Here is a 21,355-nt window from a genome sequence, read left to right on the forward strand (position 1 = left end):
CTACTGATTCTATCGTGAAGAAATTCAAAGGATTAATTGATCCTATCACCAATCAAACCTTCAAAAATGTGATGTGGCCTCCTACTAGACAGATGGAACAAATCCCTATTGTTCAACAGCTTCATCATAGACATCTGAACGATATGGAATATTGGGTGTTTGATGAGGTCACAACTTCTACTGTTATCAAATTCCCGACCGGTACAATTCGCCTCGTTGAAGCGAAGGATCTTCTTCAATTTGGTGAGCGACACATCCGTACTTTGTCAAATCATCAAATTGTGGTAAAAAGTGAGCTCTTGGAGAATGCAGCTAAAGAATATACGAGCATGCTATCAACAAACACATCTGGGCTGGTGCCATGGGAAAATCAGATGTGCTTATAGTTCACAAGGAATGAATTCATGCTAGCCTCAAATCAAAGGGGAGACCGTTAGGACATGTTTTGTTGGTTTGAGATAGGCATTTATGTTATGTAGGCTTTAATACACTATGTATAGGCATTTTGTGGGTTTTTGGTTGGGTGGACCGAAAACGTCCCGTTTTCGGTCCATGTGGTGTTTACGGATGCAAACTAGTTTGTTGGTACTGTTCCCTACAAAATAGTGTACTAGCTTGTCAGTTGTTAGTAGTTGTGCAGTCAACTGTGTGTGTAGTGTCCATTGTACCAGACATTTTCAGCTATATATAAAACATGTGCAATTTGGATCAATTTTGTTTTCTACTCCTTCTTGTGCTTGATTATTTCGACTTGATTTTTTGTTGATCACTAGTTGGTTCCAGATTTGGGGACTTACAGAAACATGTTTTGACTTTATGGTAACCTATCATTGGCCTATTAGCCAAACCATAATCTTAGGTCAACTACATTATTAATACATTTATTGTAACCATAGATCTAAATCATTAGCCCATTGGCCAAACCATAATCTTAGATCAACTACATTATTAATACATTTATTGTAACCATGGATGTAAATCATAATATCATAAATATCTTATTGTGAGCCGATATAAAAACCAATCCGATTCAAGAAAAAATATGGTCACCTATAATTGCATTAATATGGTAGATTTTTGCATATTTAGTACCCAAATGCACCATGACCAGAAAAAATAATGAAATTGGTCCCAAATTGAAAATAACTAGTATATAAGTCATCTTGTGTATTGTGGCAGAAAAACCCTTTTCAATTACTAAAAACAAAAACAATAAAAAATTATGTAAAGGACCGAAAATGTAACGCTAAATTATAGTAAAGGACAAAAATCACAACATATAAATTGCCAATAATTCTTATATATATATATATATATATATATATATATATATATATATATATATATATATATATATATATATATATATATATATATATTAAAGGAGGACACTTCTTAGGAATAGTAAACTTATGTGGCTTTTGGCAATAATGGTCCTTTGTTTATGTGTTTGTGTTTAAATACGTCTTTAGGACACGTGTTGGGAATAGTTCCGGTTTCTCGGTCATTTTATCGTTACACCCGTAGGTTAATCGGTCTTCCAGTTTTGTCCTTCCACACCATCTTATCCAAAATTGTCGTCTAGTATTGCTCGAGACTGATTCTATGTAGGGTTTCATATCCTTATATTATCGATTTTAAACTCGATTCTTACATCAATATGTGTAGTTCCCGGGCACGATTCATTGTCGGTTGCCTTGAATGAGGAGGATAGAAAACAGCTTCTAGGACGGATTGGTACCGTCGATGCCTTCATAATGCCGCTACTGGGATGGATCTTCTTTAAAAGGTTTCCACACTACCACCGCTCCTCCTTCATCCAATCCATCAAACCCGAAATCGGTGCTCTGATCCAGCACCTGAAACATACAGGTACTGTCTATTTTCTCCAAACTGGCATCCGCTCTATCGATGGCGCGTTTGTTCCTCTGCCATGAACTGCCACTAACCGACCCCATGCCTTAATGTGTTTCTTTATTTGCTTACTATGTTCTCAGGTTTTTGCTTCGAATTGAATTATATTGTTGGTTTAGCAGTGTTATGATTTTCTCCAAGTTGGCATCCACCATGACTTGCCACTAACCGACCCCATGCCTTAATGTGTTTCTTCATTTTATTACTATGTTCTCAGGTTTATGCTTCGAATTGAGGTATATTGTTGATTTAGGGTTCGAACCTTCCTACGGTGCTACGACTCTAATGGGTCGACCGGTGTTATGATCAATCGATGATTGCCTCTAAAATTTGAGTCACGATTTTTCAATAAGTGGCATACATAGGAGCCTGTTAAGGTAAACCTATGTTCGATTCATATAGAAGAGTTATGTATTCTTTGATTTTCTTTTTTTCTACAAACGTCGGTGTTACTTTAGAAATATGGGATGATTGCTTTATATTTTATCAATATACTCTTCATCTTTATTTTCTTTTGATTTTTTTCTTCTCAGGGAGAACAAGAGGTTCCTAAATCCTAACTCTTCCTTTATACCTGCAACAAATGGCACCATAATTTCGGGGCAGCTGAGTAAACTTTGGCCATTGCATCTCCTTTATGCTCAATAGAGAAAAACGTAAACCCATTTCTATGGCTACTAACCTCAACTTCTACTCCTACATCAGATGATCGGCTATCGGCTGGGGATTTTACACATTCATAAACCATATTTTTTTACGAGTATAATGTTCTTTTTCTTTGCATTTACTTTGGTTAATTTATTTATTTTCAGCTGTGGTTCTTGCTTATTACAGGTCAATGTGACTGCTGTCAATTTCCGGTCAAGTCAAAGTCAAACAAAGTCAACAAGTCAAACCGGTCAACTCGATTAACCCTTGTGTACTAGGGCTTACGTTAGGTAATTTCTGTACAACTCAGTATTATGATGAGAAAACACCATTTGGAAAATCTGTGTGATTGAATTTCCTAAGCCTTAAATACGGTAAACAATGAACCAAAGAGATAAAACACTAATGTGCACTCATCGGGAGTGTGTAAGACAATAAAACATGGCATAACAGGGTTTACGAACATTGCATTCTGAAGCCGGACACTCAAAAATGTCACAAACAAAGCCTCTCTCAATCGTTTTCACTCTATCTCTCTGTGTGAGAAATCTCTCCCAAATCTCTCCAAGAATGTGAAATATCTCCCAAATCTCTCCAAGAATGTGAAATCTCTCCCAATCTCTCCAAGAATGTGAAATCTCTCTAAGAATGTGAAATATCTCCCAAATCTCTCCAAGAATGTGAAATCTCTCCCAAATTTCTCCAAGTATGGATAGTCTCCCAAATATCTCTTAAAAGTTCCTTAAACTTTTTATAGTCTTTCGGGCCATCCCGACCCTTAACCGAGTAAAAAACGGCTTGAAACGCGATAAAAACAAGTAAAGCAACCTTTAGGGGCCGAAACCTCTTAGCAGCCGAAACCTCTTAGGTGCCGAGCTCTTCTATTGGAACCGAAACTAGGAGGAACCGAAGCTGAGAAGAGCCGAGAGTAGGAGGACCGAGCCTCGCCTTCGGCCGTTCAACTCCTAGGACCGAACCTCGAAAATAGCCACCGATACCGAGCCTCGCCCTCTGTTCCTTCTTCTCGCACTCTCGGCCTCCTCTTCTACTTTCGGTTCTAAACATCAGGAACCGAACCTCTGGCCCAGACTTTGGATTTTCGCATATTTTTCCGTTTTTTGACCATTTTCACGTTTTGTGCCCGTTTTTCGTGATTTTAATGCGGGATTTCACCCAAACTCATATTTTAACATAATAAACCCTAAATATTAATAATTTTAAATATTCTGGGGGAAAATCCTTGCCTAAGAATAAAATCTATTAAGTTAGATTTTGGGGTAGAGTGTTGACTTTGCCTTAGTGTAATACACAAGCAACCCTCCCATACCCACTTTAGGTCACTATTCACCATCAGCTCTCAACTATTCATTGTACTTTTTATACTTCCTCAACAAGCTTTCTTACCTACACACACAAAGGATCATTATCCTTCACATTGAAGACCACATTCACTTTTCACCAAAAAGCAAAAACTCATTCTCTCTCACTTTCTCCCTCCGAGAACTCGAAATTCCTTGGATGTTTTGAGCTTCCCACACATCTTTGGTAAGTAAACTTCATCCTACGCTTGTTTATTTTTACACTTCTTCACCCAAATCAAGCGTTCCTTACACAAATATCATCATATTTGTTGTTAGATCTTCGAATCTTCAAGCATCATCTAAGTCTTCTTGAGTTGAACACTTCTTTTATCCATCATCCATCTACTGAAATCACTTAAGGTGAGTTCATAACCCTACGTTTTCATGTTTTTCTTAAGTTTTAGGGGGGGGGGGGGGGGAAATACAAGTTAAAAACACCAAGAACACCACTAAGTTCTTCTAACAGCTTTCAACAGAAAAGTTAATGCTCATTGACGGACTGTTTTGGTCAACCTAAACATTTTTGTTTTCAAAACTGTTTAACTTGCAAATAGTTCAGGTGTAGACCTCTAAAATGACTACTTGTACATCTCCACACGATTTTTCTACGATATATGGTGATTTTTACAAAACTGTCTATCATTTCAAGAAGCAATCTAGACCAGTCTGTGATTATGGACATTTTCAAACATGTTGGAGACCACTAAAAATCATGAGAAAAATTATGAATAAAGTAGATACATTTTTTGAAATCCCAGAATTTACGGAATTAGTTTTTGACTTCATATGATTTTTCTAGGATTTTTCTAAAATAGCGCAGAAAGGTTAAAAATCTAGTTAACAGTTTATAACTTTCATAGCACTTTGTAACTTGTTGAGAAAAGTGTTAATACTAAAGATTTCATATTTACATGTGTTTCTTGCTATGGTATAATTACATAACAGATAAATACTCACTGAAGTGTAAGAATCCGCCTCCATTACCATTAGTACAAAACAAGAATGATAAACATAGTAATATTTTGCCACACATTCGACTTACATAGAAAAGGATTCTTATACACCACAAACAAACATACTACACTATACTAGATATAGTTAGGTCGCATATACATTACAAACATTTTGATAAGCTATAATAGGTATAGTTTATGTTCATGTACGTTACAAAAGGTTTTCATACGAAATGGGATACAAATACAAAGTACCGGTTCTATACAAAAGGGGTACAAATACAAAGTACCGATTTTATACAAAAATGGGTACATCACAAAGTACCAGGTCTTCATATAAATAGGGTACGAATACAAAGTACCTGGTTTATACAAAATGGGTACATCACAAATGTCACACCCCGACCATCGGCGGAAATACCGGGCGGTGTAACGTCATTTCTCGTATCATAGTTATCAACTTCCTGAAAACACATGCATTTAAAAATACGTCAACATAAAGTTGGTGAATTCATAGGTTTTGACTCCATATAAAAATAAAACATTTCCATGTTCAACAGTATAGTTTTGAAAGTATTATTTTGACTTTCCAACATTTTGTATATGTATCCTAAGTATAATGGTTTACTTACCAAATAAGTATATACCTATAAGTCTCATATATTATAAATATAAATGTTTGTAATTCCATACAAACTAAGTTGCTACGTATAAATCTTATGTCAATTCTATATGAGTAAAACCACTACGTAAAAATCTATTTCAATTCTATACGAGTAAGTAGGATAGGTATAGTGGTCTACTTAATATACAAGTAATATACTTACTAAATTCTTATACTTAGAGTATAAGTCTTTGGGAAACGTATACTTAACATTCATACTTGTATATCGACAAAGTATGATGCTTCTAAAGTTGTTCTACCATGAGTCTGTAGTTGCGACTATATTACTTAGTTTTATACCTCTTATTATTATTACAAGGATCACACATTGCGGTAGTACAAGGATTACACCTTGCGGTAGTACAAGGATCACACCTTGCGGTAGTACAACAACTATAATTAGAATTAAAACCAGGTTTTTTCTTGACATAAAACCAATAACAACAACATATACCATACCTGGTTTTATCTTGATATAAAACCAACAACAACAACATACTTATCAATTAACATATAAAACTTCCGAGTATAACTTTGGAACTATATCGCACACAACATATATATAGAATCCTAAGTATAACTCAAGATCTACACTAGTATACTACTATAACAATAACATATTAACAACTTTATGATAGTTGTATACTTACAGATACGAAATAACTATATCCCGATTATTATAACTATCTATGTTGATACTGATATACTATCATATAGACATAATAATAATGTATATATAATATTTAGCATGCGTTTTCCCCCGAAAATATTAGAAAGTAGGGCCGTGAAACTCACCTTAGAAGCATGATTTTATGTAACTTAAGCAGAAACGATCAGCGGTATGAGGTCGTCGGGGCTCGAGAAGCGAAACGGCTTCATCAAAGGAGAGAGGAGGAGGGAGATCATGTGTGAAAAATCAAATGGACAAACTTTCTATTTGTAGGAAGCTTTTTGGCCCTCACGACGTAAGAAATGATAGGCTCACGTTGTGAGTTATGGCAAGAGTCATCTCATAGCCTTAATGGGTGTTTTCAAGCCTCGAATAGTGTCCTGCAGCGTCCTCACGTTGTGAGAAAACCTAGCTCATGTTGTGAGCTTTTGGGTTATCTGTCACACCCTGAAAATCAAAGGCGGAAATATTTTCGGAGTGGACTACCACATTGTGTATCAAATCCAATGTACATAGTAATCACAGTAAACAACCATTACATTACATATATATATATATATGAAAGTTTACATTTGTTTCAAAAGTAAAGTTATACAAGATATACATATGCATCATATTAACAAAAGTTGAGACGAGTCTTCCACGCACTCCGTCTTCATCAAAAGAGATCACCGGGTACCTGTCTAACTTGGACCTGAGAATACAAGCGGTTTGAAAATCAGCATAAAGCTGGTGAGTTCATAAGTGGTTTTGTTTTATGAAAATGTATCGATTTCCTTTAGTTTCCGAAAAGATTTGTTATCCAAGAAAATCCCATATTTTCTTATGTGAAGTTGGTTTAGTTGTCACTTGTTACCAATTCGATTATGTGTTGTATTTTACCCCAAGAAAATCCCATATTTTCCTAATTGTAAGATCAATTGTATATCACAAAGTATAGTTTAACACACAAAACTATATAATGAAAATCTTGGGATCACTATCCCGAAAGAGATATAAAATAGTTTGACACATATGAAAGTACAGATTTAAGATCATGGGACTATCATCCCGGACTAGACACGAGATAAGTTGATGTATATATGGAAATAAAGATTGAAAACCATGGGATCACTATCCCGGATAAGATACAGATTTGGAAAACCATGGGATCACTATCCCGTATAAGATATAGATGTAAAACCATGGGATCACTATCCCGTATAAGATATAGTTAAAGACCATGGGGAAAGACATCTCGTACAAGTTATAGATACAAAACCATGGGATTACTATCCCGGACTAGATATAAAATAGTTTAATAATACCATGGGATCACTATCCCGAAAAAGATCTAGAAACAAAACCATGGGATCACTATCCCGTATACGACATAGATACAAAACCATGGGATCACTATCTCGAAAGATATAGATATAAAACCATGTGATCACTATCCCGTATAAAACATAGATGCAAAACCATGGGATCACTATCCCGAACGAGATATAGTTTCTAAACCCAAACTGTGAATAAGCTAATATTAATACATGTTGTGAGTCAGGTAACCATACTAATACGACAACGTGACCTCCTTGACGTTTTTCAGACGTCGAAACGATATCCAGAAATTTGTCACCCCAGGCATGCCCGCCTAACTGTAGCTAGCAGTTAAGGTGTGGGATTGTCAGTCCCGAATAGATCTATTCACAAATTCCGCGCTCTCCCTCCAGGAGACTCTGGTTACACTTCTGGGGAGGATTTACTGATCATCCATAAAGGGTAGTGACTATCTCACAAACCAGTACTAAACTATTCACAGGGTTCTCATAAGATATCGACATACAGAAGATTATGAAACATAGTACAGTAAATATAGACACATACAATGAAATTATCTGACAATATATTCAAATGATACGGAGATAAACTGAATCAGACATAGTTTATCTAATAACTTGATATAGATGTCGACATATGATAGCAAGAACAGTAAAGACCCCCAAATTATTCCCATAATAATTTGATTACTTTGATTGTTTCCTTAACTAAAATTCTTTTAGTTGTAATTGATAAGTCATTCCTTATGCTCAGCATACTACATAAGGAGTAAAAGAGTTTATAAGTTTGTCAGATATAATTTGAAACATATCAATGTTTTGTTTTGAAAACAGTTGTAGTTTGCTTGTATTCCCCCCTGAAAACATTGAAAACAGTGAAAAAGCCGTAGGGAGTTTACGGCCTAGCATGGTCTCATGGCCGTAAGCTCCTATAAATCCATGAAAAGTTGTGTTTTTGGATCCCAAAATAATCACATGTGATTGCTAAAATTGTACCAAAGCCTTATATGCATTTGTTTGAAATTTTGAAGGGGTTTTTGGAGTTTACGGCCAATGAGACCCTTCTAATGGCTGTAAACTCTCATAGAGAGTAAATCCTTGTGTTTTAATGCCAAAAACTTGTTTGTAAGGACTTCTAAAATTCAAACCAAGGCCTTAGGGGTGGTTTAGGGGCATTTTGACATGTGGTTATGAGTTTACGGCCAAAGGCTATGTGCTTAGGCTGTAAACTCCAATATGTGGTGTGTTTGATGTGTTTAAGGCCTCCAAACCATTTTTAGATGATTCTAGGATTTACCACAAGGTCATTGGTTGAGTTTCAGGTCATTTGGACATGTTTTAGGGCACTTAATCCCCCTTTTAGAGGAGTTTACGACCCAAGCACATACCTTTGCCGTAAACTCTTATTTGTCCCCCAAAAATGATGTTTCAAGTGTCTAAATGCAATTATCAATGTTCTATAATTCATAACTAAGACATGTAAGTGATTTGGAAGGGTTTAAAGGCATGAAAACCCTAGATATATGAGTTTACGACCCAAGAATGATCCTTGGCCGTAAACTCCTTCAAACATCACAAAGTTCATGTTTTAATTGTTTAGAGTCCATATCTTGAAGTCATTTAGCCATATCTAAGTCCCAAACTTGTCAAGGAGGGGTTTAAGGGCTCAAAAACCCACTTATTGTGACTTTACGGCCCATGAATGCTCCATGGCCGTAAAATCATGTATGTGGTCACAAATTATGTTTTGAATTCGAATTTTAAGGCTAAGAAGGTTACAATACAAGATAAGGAATGTACCTTAGAGATTTGAAGCCTTAAATTTGAGTTTTGGACCCTTAAACTTGGATTTAGGAGAGAGGTTAGAGAGAGAGTAGAGAGAGAAGGAAAAAGCTTCAAATGGATGCTAGAATACGTTTATATAGATCTTAAAACTTGTACACGGTGGAATTCTACCCTATACCGGCGTTAAACGCGGTTTTTGGTCGCACCCGATTAAGTCACCGTCACCCGGCGGGGACATTTCTAAAACTTATGAAATAATTATATTCGGGCTAATTACGTGAGTTCCTGAGTGATTTAGGCACTCATTAAAATAAAATAATCATATAAGTTTGAATAATTAACTCCAAAAAGAAAACGAAACGAATTTGATAACGGCGACCTTTCGGGTAGAACGGGTTTTGGCGACGAACAATTTCGGGTTGTTACATTATCCCCCCGTTAGAGGGAATTTCGTCCCGAAATTCAAAGAATAAGATATAGATCATGAATTTGAAATGAGACACGAATGAATTTGTTACTTCGGATCTTCACTTTCTCAAGTGGAATCGGGTCTCTACTGGGCGTTCTAGTGAATTCTCACTATCGGAACGTGTTCTTGTTTCGTACCTTGACTCTCTCTCAATCTATGTTATCAATCGGTTTTCTCATGGAAGTTCCAGCCCTGGACGACTTCGGTTTCCTCAAGGAATCACTAGGGTTTCATTGGGTAGAAGCTTCTAAGGATTCGAGACATGATGTACTGGATAGATGTTAACAAGTTCTACGACCATCCGAACCCTGAAGATTGTAGAATCAATCTCTACGAGGAACTCGAAAAGTATGATGTGGAACTAAACTTTAGACGTTCGAATGAAATTCCCGGAAACTCTTCGGGACAGACATTTAGTAGAGGGGCTACTAACTTCCCATTTCTCAATGATCACAGAAACGAGGGATGTGGTAATTCGTATCAGGAAAACTCTTGAGTTTTAAAGCATGACACAATACGAAAGTTTGATGCCGAAGATCATGAGAGTTAGGTCGAGGAAAAAGATATAGATAGGCGACCCTCTCGAAATCAGGATAACAACAGGAATGAGACTCAGACATTCCATGTTAAACGTAGCATCAAAGCATTTTCATGAAAAGTTTTTCCAATTTAACCGAATGGAACAGAATAGTCCTCTGGACCGAGGATTCAATCTATAGGTACGAAGTTAGTGTTCTCAATCTCATTGGTTAGTCGTCTCGATGATGCACATTTCAATCACATACGAGGAATTGAGCTTAGAAAACGTTCAAATAGATAGGTAATAGTTTTCCCTCTAAATACTGGAATCGAAAAGAGTTGCAGGTATAAGAGTTATCAAAGAGAAGTATACCTGCGGCGACAGAGGGATTAGTGGTGGTAGCTGCTTTGGGACAGTTCCTTTTGAAGTGCCCTGTTACACCACAATTGTAGCAGGCTGGACTGATTCCTGCTCCCGATGATTGGTTCGTTGACTTGGCCAGTTTTCTGCAGGTTCGAGCAAGATGGCCCTTTTTGCCACAGTTGTCGCAGATCCTTTCGCGACATGGACCAGGAATGCGGTGATGGTAGTTGCACTTACCACACCAAGGAAGGGTACCAGTGTATCCACTGGTAGGAGTTTGGGCTGTAGAACCGACAGCTGAGATAGCAACAGGGGCAGTAGCAGCATGGACTGCTACCGTTTGTTGTTTCTTAGAAGACCCTTTCGTACTTGGGGCCTTTCACTTGTTCCGAGATTTATTTTTACTTTCACCTCCACTTGTGTCCGATTCAGGAGTGGTAGTTTCCTCATCAGAGTTGTCTTCGTGATCGATCAAGATTTTCGCAAGACATTTAGCGCTGTCGTACGTGTCTGGCTTTGCAGCCAAGACATTCCCTTTAGTTGGCTGGGTCAATCCCCAGATGAATCTCTCGATCTTTTTACTCTTCGGTGTAACCATTCCCGGACAAAGTAATGCCAGGTCATCGAATCTTGAAGTATAAGCAGTTATGTTGGAACCTTTCATCTTAAGGTTCCAGAGTTCGTGTTCTAGTTTCTGAATTTCTCCCCGAGGGCAATACTCTGCAAGAAGAAGCTCCTTCATAGCTTCCCAACCCATGGCATTTGCTACAGGTAAGGTTAAGGATTTGACTCGGCCGTTCCACCAAGTCAGGGCTTTATCAAGGAAAGTGCAGGCGGCAAACTTGACTTTGTCAGACTCCGAACAGGCACATATTTCGAAGATTGACTCGATTTTCTCGAACCATCGCGTCAGGGAAATGACACCTCCATTGCCATCAAAGGTTGTGGGCTTCGCGTTCATGAAGTCTTTGTAGGAACCCCCTCTTCGGTGTTCCTGGCTGTCTTTTGGGTTTTGGGGTTGGGGACCACCTCCGGAGCCACCAGGATTCATTTGTGACATAGCTGCCACCATTGCAGCTGTCAAAACTGCTTGAAGTGATGCGAGATCGAATTGAGGAGAAGGTGGTGGCGGAGGAGGATAGTCTTTGTTCTTCGATCTGGGTCTCTTTCTTAGAGGCATCTTGATCTAAAAAGATCAGGAAAGAGAGGATTATAAGTCCTCTGAATTGAATCAAGAGATATGGAACATGGGATATCTCATCAAGACAGATATAGCATCATACTAAGCGATAAAACAGGAAAGAGTTATCAAGACAGAACATTTTATTGCTAGCGGAATGATCAAGTAACATCGCGTGTATGAGGATTTTCTATGAAGGATTGGCTCGAGAAATACTCCCATAGTATTTCATGGTTCGCTGCAGCGACGATTTGTTGTTTGGGATATTAGGTAAGTTTTAGGCATGCTGCGTACCATAGTCACTCCCAAGCACATGTTGGCCGTGTCTCGAATGAATATAGTTGGCCAGGCTATATTGACCCTAGACACGACTACATAACTGCCCAGGTTTAACCGCACTGTACAACATCCATTTACTTATGTTTTGCTCTACTTGTAGTTACAGATTTCGGCGGTTCGGTATACTTGTATACTTTTGAAAATACTTATAGTTTTGAAGATACTTTTAATTCAGAGCACTGAGGCCCTTTAGTGTTTATAGTTTTATACCATGTAAGGTTTGGTATACTCCGTTCACTATAAACAAGGGCTCTGATACCAATCTGTCACACCCCGAAAATCAAAGGCGGAAACATTTCCGGGGTGGACTACCACGTTGTGTATCAAATCCAATGTACATAGTAATCACAGTAAACAACCATTACATTACATATATATGAAAGTTTACATTTGTTTCAAAAGTAAAGTTATACAAGATATACATATGCATCATATTAACAAAAGTTGAGACGAGTCTTCCACGCACTCCGTCTTCATCAAAAGAGATCACCGGGTACCTGTCTGACTTGGACCTGAGAATACAAGCGGTTTGAAAATCAGCATAAAGCTGGTGAGTTCATAAGTGGTTTTGTTTTATGAAAATGTATCGATTTCCTTTAGTTTCCGAAAAGATTTGTTATCCAAGAAAATCCCATATTTTCTTATGTGAAGTTGGTTTAGTTGTCACTTGTTACCAATTCGATTATGTGTTGTATTTTACCCCAGGAAAATCCCATATTTTCCTAATTGTAAGATCAGTTGTATATCAGAAAGTATAGTTTAACACACAAAACTATATAATGAAAATCTTGGGATCACTATCCCGAAAGAGATATAAAATAGTTTGACACATATGAAAGTACAGATTTAAGATCATGGGACTATCATCCCGGACTAGACACGAGATAAGTTGATGTATATATGGAAATAAAGATTGAAAACCATGGGATCACTATCCCGGATAAGATACAGATTTGGAAAACCATGGGATCACTATCCCGTATAAGATATAGATACAAAACCATGGGATCACTATCCTGTATAAGATATAGTTAAAGACCATGGGGAAAGACATCCCGTACAAGTTATAGATACAAAACCATGGGATTACTATCCCGGACTAGATATAAAATAGTTTGATAATACCATGGGATCACTATCCTGAAAAAGATCTAGAAACAAAACCATGGGATCACTATCCCGTATACGACATAGATACAAAACCATGGGATCACTATCCCGAAAGATATAGATATAAAACCATGGGATCACTATCCCGTATAAAACATAGATGCAAAACCATGGGATCACTATCCCGAACGAGATATAGTTTCTAAACCCAAACTGTGAATAAGCTAATATTAATACATGTTGTGAGTCCGGTAACCATACTAATACGACAACGTGACCTCCTTGACGTTTGTCAGACGTCGAAACGATATCCAGAAATTTGTCACCACAGGCGTGCCCGCCTAACTGTAGCTAGCAGTTAAGGTGTGGGATTGTCAGTCCCGAATAGATCTATTCACAAATTCCGCGCTCTCCCTCCAGGAGACTCTGGTTACACTTCCGGGGAGGATTTACTGATCATCCATAAAGGGTAGTGACTATCTCACAAACCAGTACTAAACTATTCACAGGGTGCTCATAAGATATCGACATACAGAAGATTATGAAACATAGTACAGTAAATATAGACACATACAATGAAATTATCTGACAATATATTCAAATGATACGGAGATAAACTGAATCAGACATAGTTTATCTAATAAGTTGATATAGATATCGACATATGATAGAAAGAACAGTAAAGAGCCCCAAATTATTCCCATAATAATTTGATTAGTTTGATTGTTTCCTTAACTAAAATTCTTTTAGTTGTAATTAATAAGTCATTCCTTATGCTCAGCATAATACATAAGGTGTAAAAGAGTTTATAAGTTTGTCAGATATAATTTGAAACATATCAATGTTTTGATTTGAAAACAGTTGTAGTTTGCTTGTATTCCCCCCTGAAAACATTGAAAACAGTGAAAAAGCCGTAGGGGTATGAACTCACCGGACGAGATATGAGACGGTTTGGATGCTAAGAGTTGATCCGGAACTTGTAAACACACGAGGTTCCTAATTATGATGTAAAGATACACATTTGTATCTAATTAGGACTTAAATTGATTGTTGGATAGGGACAATTGCTTCAAGTCGTGATAACACTCCGATACAAGTGTTTGGAGGGACCCGGGTGGCGTTTAGGGACATGAATGATGTGAGGGACTTAGGAAATGAGTTGGGACTTCAAAGGAACACCCCCTTTAGGGAGTTTACGGCCACATGACCCATTCCCCATGAGTTTACGGCCGTAAACTCATGGTGGGGTCAAATATGGGCAAAAGTGACTTCAAACACTTAGGGGAATTTTTTCTAGGTTTGGTTCAAAGTCTTGGAATGGATTTTTAACATAAAAATGACACATTTTAGGGAGTTTACGGCCTAGCATGGTCTCATGGCCGTAAACTCCTATAAATCCATGAAAAGTTGTGTTTTTGGATCCCAAACTAATCACATGTGATTGCTAAAATTGTACCAAAGCCTTATATGCATTTGTTTGAAATTTTGAAGGGGTTTTTGGAGTTTACGGCCAATGAGACCCTTCTAATGGCTGTAAACTCTCATAGAGAGTAAATCCTTGTGTTTTAATGCCAAAAACTTGTTTGTAAGGACTTCGAAAATTCAAACTAAGGCCTTAGGGGTGGTTTAAGGGCATTTTGACATGTGGTTATGAGTTTACGGCCAAAGGCTATGTGCTTAGGCTGTAAACTCCAATATGTGGTGTGTTTGATGTGTTTAAGGCCTCCAAACCATTTTTAGATGATTCTAGGATTTACCACAAGGTCATTGGTTGAGTTTCAGGGCATTTGAACATGTTTTAGGGCACTTAATCCCCCTTTTAGAGGAGTTTACGGCCCAAGCACATACCTTGGCCGTAAACTCTTATTTGTCCCCCAAAAATGATGTTTCAAGTGTCTAAATGCAATTATCAATGTTCTATAATTCATAACTAAGACATATAAGTGATTTGGAAGGGTTTAAGGGCATGAAAACCCTAGATATATGAGTTTACGGCCCAAGAATGATCCTTGGCTGTAAACTCCTTCAAACATCACAAAGTTCATGTTTTAATTGTTTAGAGTCCATATCTTGAAGTCATTTAGCCATATCTAAGTCCCAAACTTGTCAAGGAGGGGCTTAAGGGCTCAAAAACCCACTTATTGTGAGTTTACGGCCCATGAATGCTCCATGGCCGTAAACTCATGTATGTGGTCACAAATTATGTTTTGAATTCGAATTTGAAGGCTAAGAAGGTTACAATACAAGCTAAGGAATGTACCTTAGAGATTTGAAGCCTTAAATTTGAGTTTTGGACCCTTAAACTTGGATTTAGGAGAGAGGTTAGAGAGAGAGTAGAGATAGAAGGAAAAAGCTTCAAATGGATGCTAGAATATGTTTATATAGGTCTTAAAACTTGTACACGGTGGAATTCTACCCAATACCGGCGTTAAACGCGGTTTTTGGTCGCACCCGATTAAGTTACCGTCACCCGGCGGGGACATTTCTAAAATTTATGAAATAATTATATTCGGGCGAATTACGTGAGTTCCTGAGTGATTTAGGCACTCATTAAAATAAAATAATCATATAAGTTTGAATAATTAACTCCAAAAAGAAAATGGAACGAATTTGATAACGGCGACCTTTCGGGTAGAACGGGTTTTGGCGACGAACAATTTCGGGTTGTTACATTATCGTTCCATAGAGTTCTAGAAGCAAAATGAGGCGGTTTGAATCCTCACATCGTGAGTTTTTAGACTCACATCGTGAGTCCGGTCAGATTAGGGTTTGTGACACGTGTTGTGCACTCAGACAGCTGTAACTTCGGAAGGTCATAACTTTTGCATACGAACTCCGTTTTTGACGTTCTTTATATCCATGTGTAGGTAATTCTGAGTACTATAACTCTCTAATAGATTCCAATAGCTAATTCTACCCCTATTTTATGTTCCTTATGTTATAGAGATTTTATAGTGTTTGGTTTATCATAACTTCTTCATGCGAAGTCAGATTTAGATGTTCTCTGTATTTTTGGAATCGTATGGACGTATACTTTGATTTATACCATAAAGTATGTATGAAAGTTCATATTTATATTATAATTATCATGAAATACATAGTGAGTTTACTACATTACTAGTTTAACAAAATCACATTACTTGATTGGTATAATCATATGTGATTGTTTTTGACCTATTTTGACTAGTGTTACATTCTCTCCCCGTTGATAAAATTTTGTCTTGAAATTTACTTTTAACTAGATACCACCGAAGGTTACTAGATAGCTTCCCTACTTCCTATTACAATTGACCTACGACGACCTAACTTCCTTGACTCCTTAACTCAGGACATTCCTTCTTGATATGTCCAATTTCACCACACTTAAAACACACTCTTCCTCCATCATAGCCGGTTTCCAATGTTTGTTCCTTGATTTCCTGTTGTAGTTGATGTGATCCTGCAATAATTGGCAGTGTGTCCCTTCTTTTTTCACTTCATGCAAATATAACAGTCACCTGCATGCTGATGGTTACATTGACTGCACCATGAACAGTTACCTAGGTGATGACGATTACACTGAGTGCACCATGGGAGTTTTCCAGCATACTTCCTTAGTTGGATGGGTATTGTTGTTGTGGCTGCATAATTAGATGCCACATCTTGTCTCTCCTCAGATGATTGTATGGGATTCTTCTCATTAAATCTGCGCTTGTTCGTTCCAGATTCGGGAGACTCAACTATAAATCCCACTTGGATTTCTGTGTTGGTTAGCTGATGAGCTATACGCTTTGCACTGTCATATGTTGTAGGCTTTGATGCGATCACCATTCCTTTGATTTGCGATGCTAGACCCCAGATATATCGCTCGATCTTCTTGTATTCTCGGGTTACTAGTACTGGACACATCACTGCAAGATTATTGAATCTAGCTGTATAAGCATTTATATCTGAACCCTTCATGGTTAGGGTCCACAACTCTTGTTCTAACTTATGTATTTCCTCCATGGGACAATACTCCTCTACTAGAATCCTCTTCAGTTGTTCCCATTACATGGAATTGGAGGCATCAATACCCGTTGTATTCACATGGCTGTTCCACCATGTAAGTGTGGCATCAGCGAAGGTACATGCAGCAAACCGTACCTTACATTCGTCGGGACAGAAGCTTATTTAAAATACTAATTCTGTCTTTTCAATCCACCAGGTCAAGCTAACAACTCCTTCCATTGCATGGAAGCTCATAGGTTTGCAATTCATAAAATCCTTGTAGGTACACATTCTGGTGGTCCTTACATTGCCTTCATTTCTAACTCCTCCTCTTGTGACATTAGCAAGATCTGCAGCGATTCTCTGAGCTATAATTTCTTCAAGTTCTACTGAACTTATTGGAGGGTTTGTTTCTGGTGGTGGTGGTTGCGGTTGTTGTTGTTCTGGTTCTGGTCGTTGGTTCATGTTTAGATGAGCGCTACTTCTTCTAGGCATTTTGTTTAGTTCCTATACATTTTAGATCACCAAGTGTTTAATCTATCAAATATTACTCCCAATTTAAATAGTTCATATGATCTGATCATAATAAAATATAGTTGGACGCCTACACCTAGTTGTGATAAGATCTATGCACATATAAACTTTAGTAGGAATATCTAATTTAAATCATTGAGATCAAAAACATTCCGGGTATTTAGGTGTATTCTCATCGTGGGTATGAGTCTTCCTATATGACTCTATATTTATTATTTGTTATACTCATGCTCTATTAATTATTGTTTGTTACTTCAAGTCTAGCTGATAAGGCACCGGACAGTCAGGATAGTCGGTGGGTAGGATGATTTTAGCATATAGCCGTTCTGGAAACCAACAACGCAAATCGACATGTCTATCCTGTTACCGCTCCTGTTATTAGTCCTTTAATAGAATAATTAATAATACTTTTAATTATAGGCTAAGGGATATACCTAAACCTAACAGAATAAGCCCTAAACTATAGTCGTGCTTCCCTAAGAAAGTACTAATTCACTATAGTTAATAGCACTGATACCAATCTGTCACACCCCGACCGTCGGCGGAAACACCGGGCGGTGTAATGTCATTTCTCGTATCATAGTTATCAAATTCCTGAAAACACATGCATTTAAAAATACGCCAACATAAAGTTGGTGAGTTCACAGGTTTTGACTCCATATAAAAATAAAAAATTTCCAAGTTCAAAAGTATAGTTTTGAAAGTATTATTTTGACTTTCCAATGTTTTGTATATGTATCCTAGGTATAATGGTTTACTTACCAAATAAGTATATACCTATAAGTCTCATATATTATAAATATAAATGTTTGAATTCCATACAAACTAAGTTGCTACGTATAAATCTTATTTTAATTCTATACGACTAAAACCACTACGTATAAATCTATTTCAATTCTATACGAGTAAGTAGGATATGTATAGTGGTCTAGTTAATATACAAGTAATATGCCTACTAGATTCTTATACTTACAGTATAAGTCTTTGGGAAACGTAGACTTAACATTTATACTTGTATATCGACAAAGTATGATGCTTCTAAAGTTGTTGTACAATGAGTCTGTAGCTGCGACTGTATGATGTAGTTTTATACCTCTTATTATTATTACAAGCATCGCACATTGCGGTAGTACAAGGATTACACCTTGCGGTAGTACAAGGATCACACCTTGCGGTAGTACAAGGTAGGGATGAGCATAGGCGGGTATCCGCCTCATTTGGCGAGAACTGGAACCGGAACCAGAACTGGCGGTTCCTAGGAAGTTAGAACCAGAACCGGAACCGCTCTAGGCAGTTATTAAATGTTTGGAACCAGTCCCGGAACCGGCGGTTCCGGTTCCAGGAGCGGGTAACCCGGTGACATTAATTTTGTTAACTTTTGTCGATAAAACCACAATTTACTTCGAACCAAATCAAATCAATTCGGACCAAAGACGGAGAAAATCCAACCAATATATTCTAAACCGATCTAAGTAACACTCACACACACACATATATATATATATATATAAACCGGTTTCGATAGGTAACCAACGGGTAGCGATTCCGAAAAAACGAGAACAGGAAACGGAACCACTTAAGGCGGTTCCATAACATTTGGAACTGGAACCGGTTAAGGCGGTTCCAGTTCCAAAACCGGTAGTTCTGAGGCGGTTCCGATTCCAAAAGCGGGTACTCGGTTCCGATGCTCATCCCTAGTACAAGGATCACACCTTGCGGTAGTACAACTATAATTAGAATTAAAACCAGGTTTTATCTTGACATAAAACCAATAAAAACAACATATACCATACCTGGTTTTATCTTGATATAAAACCAACAATAACAACATACTTATCAATTAACATATAAAACTTCCGAGTATAACTCTGGAACTATATCGCACACAACATATATATAGAATCCTAAGTATAACTCAAGATCTACACTAGTATACTACTATAAAAATAACATGCTAACAACTTTATGATAGTTGTATACTTACAGATACGAAATAACTATATCCTGATTATTATAACTATCTACGTTGATACTGATATACTATCATATAGACATAATAATAACGTATATATAATATTTAGCATGTGTTTTCCCCCGAAAATATTAGAAAGTGGGGCCGTGAAACTCAGCTTGGCATCGTGATTTTATGTAATTTAAGCAGAAACGGTCAGCGGTACGAGGTCGTCAGGGCTCGGGCAGCGAAACGGCTTCATCAAAGGAGAGATGAGGAAGGAGATCAGGTGTGAGAAAACAAATGGATGAACTTGCTATTTATAGGAAGATTTTTGGCCCTCACGATGTGAGAAATGATAGGTTCACGTCGTGACTTATGGCAAGAGTCATCTCATAGCTTTCACGCGTGTTAGGTCTCTAAATCTGAAGTTTGGACTTAAGTGCTTAATCCATTAAGCACATAATAAGGTTTTGGCAAACTGTTAAGTGTGCCCAGCGTAGTGGGCCAACAACCCTGATGGTGGTCAACATCTAGACGAGTACACCCCGCGCTCTATTGGGCCTTCGTGAAATGGACTTCGGATTTTGGGCTATTTATGGACTAAATGGAATTGGGCCTTTACTGGACTTTGTAAATAAGATATTTTGGGCCAGGTAGTGATAATGTATCATGGGTTGAGGCCCAATTTGGAAGTTGGGATCAATTTAGTAAATTGGACCGATAATGGGCTTTATATATGGACTTTCAAGTCAAGGACTAGGTATTTGGGCCTTGGCCCAATAAAGAGAATGGACTTAATGAATGGTGTGGACATTTAGTCATGAAGGTTATTTTGGGAATTAACTTTGTTTTTATTGTGTAATAGTTTGGGATTCCTGGCGAGATAGTAGGTAGATATTTATAGTATTTCAACACTACTTGCGAGATGAGTTATCCTCACTATATCAATAGGGTCGAAGGCACCAAGGCCGACCCTTTATGGATTGTATCCGTTTATGGCATGGTATGTTTATTGGTTTGCATATTGGTAGTTAGGATGACGTTATGTTTATGCATAGTGACCTGGTTAAGTCGATGTCCTGGTTATAGGGTGTTGCTTTGTTATATGATCTAATAGATCAGTTTGATTGTTATATATGTATGCTAGCGTATGATACTTGTGCACACATGTTTGTTTTGATTTGGGATGGGTTGAGGCATTCCTGCTTTGTGCTGAAGGCCAAAATACCCAGGGCGAACTAGAGAGACTACAAACTTGAAAGGGTATGGTAATCAGACTGAAGGCTCGACAAACGGTTCGGATAGGATGAAGTCCCAGAGAGGCGGTCCAGACGTGCCGAAGGCTTGGAGAGCGGTCCAGAAAGACTGAAGGCTCATTATGCATGCTATTCTATATTTGTTGATATGCTATGATTTTGGTTATATGAGGTTGGTATTTTGGGGGTAACTCGCTAAGCTTTCGGGCTTACAGTTTTAGTTTGTTGTTTCAGGTACTTCTGATGACATTCAGGTCGATGAGTGCCTGAATTACGTAGAGAGGCTTGTGGCCATACAAGAGAGGAAGAAGAAGGTTCTACTGAACAAGGAGATACCTTTGGTGAAG

Source organism: Lactuca saligna, chromosome 4 (genome assembly GCF_052625555.1).
Source record: "Lactuca saligna cultivar CGN05327 chromosome 4, ASM5262555v1, whole genome shotgun sequence".
In the NCBI taxonomy this organism is placed as follows: domain Eukaryota; kingdom Viridiplantae; phylum Streptophyta; class Magnoliopsida; order Asterales; family Asteraceae; genus Lactuca; species Lactuca saligna.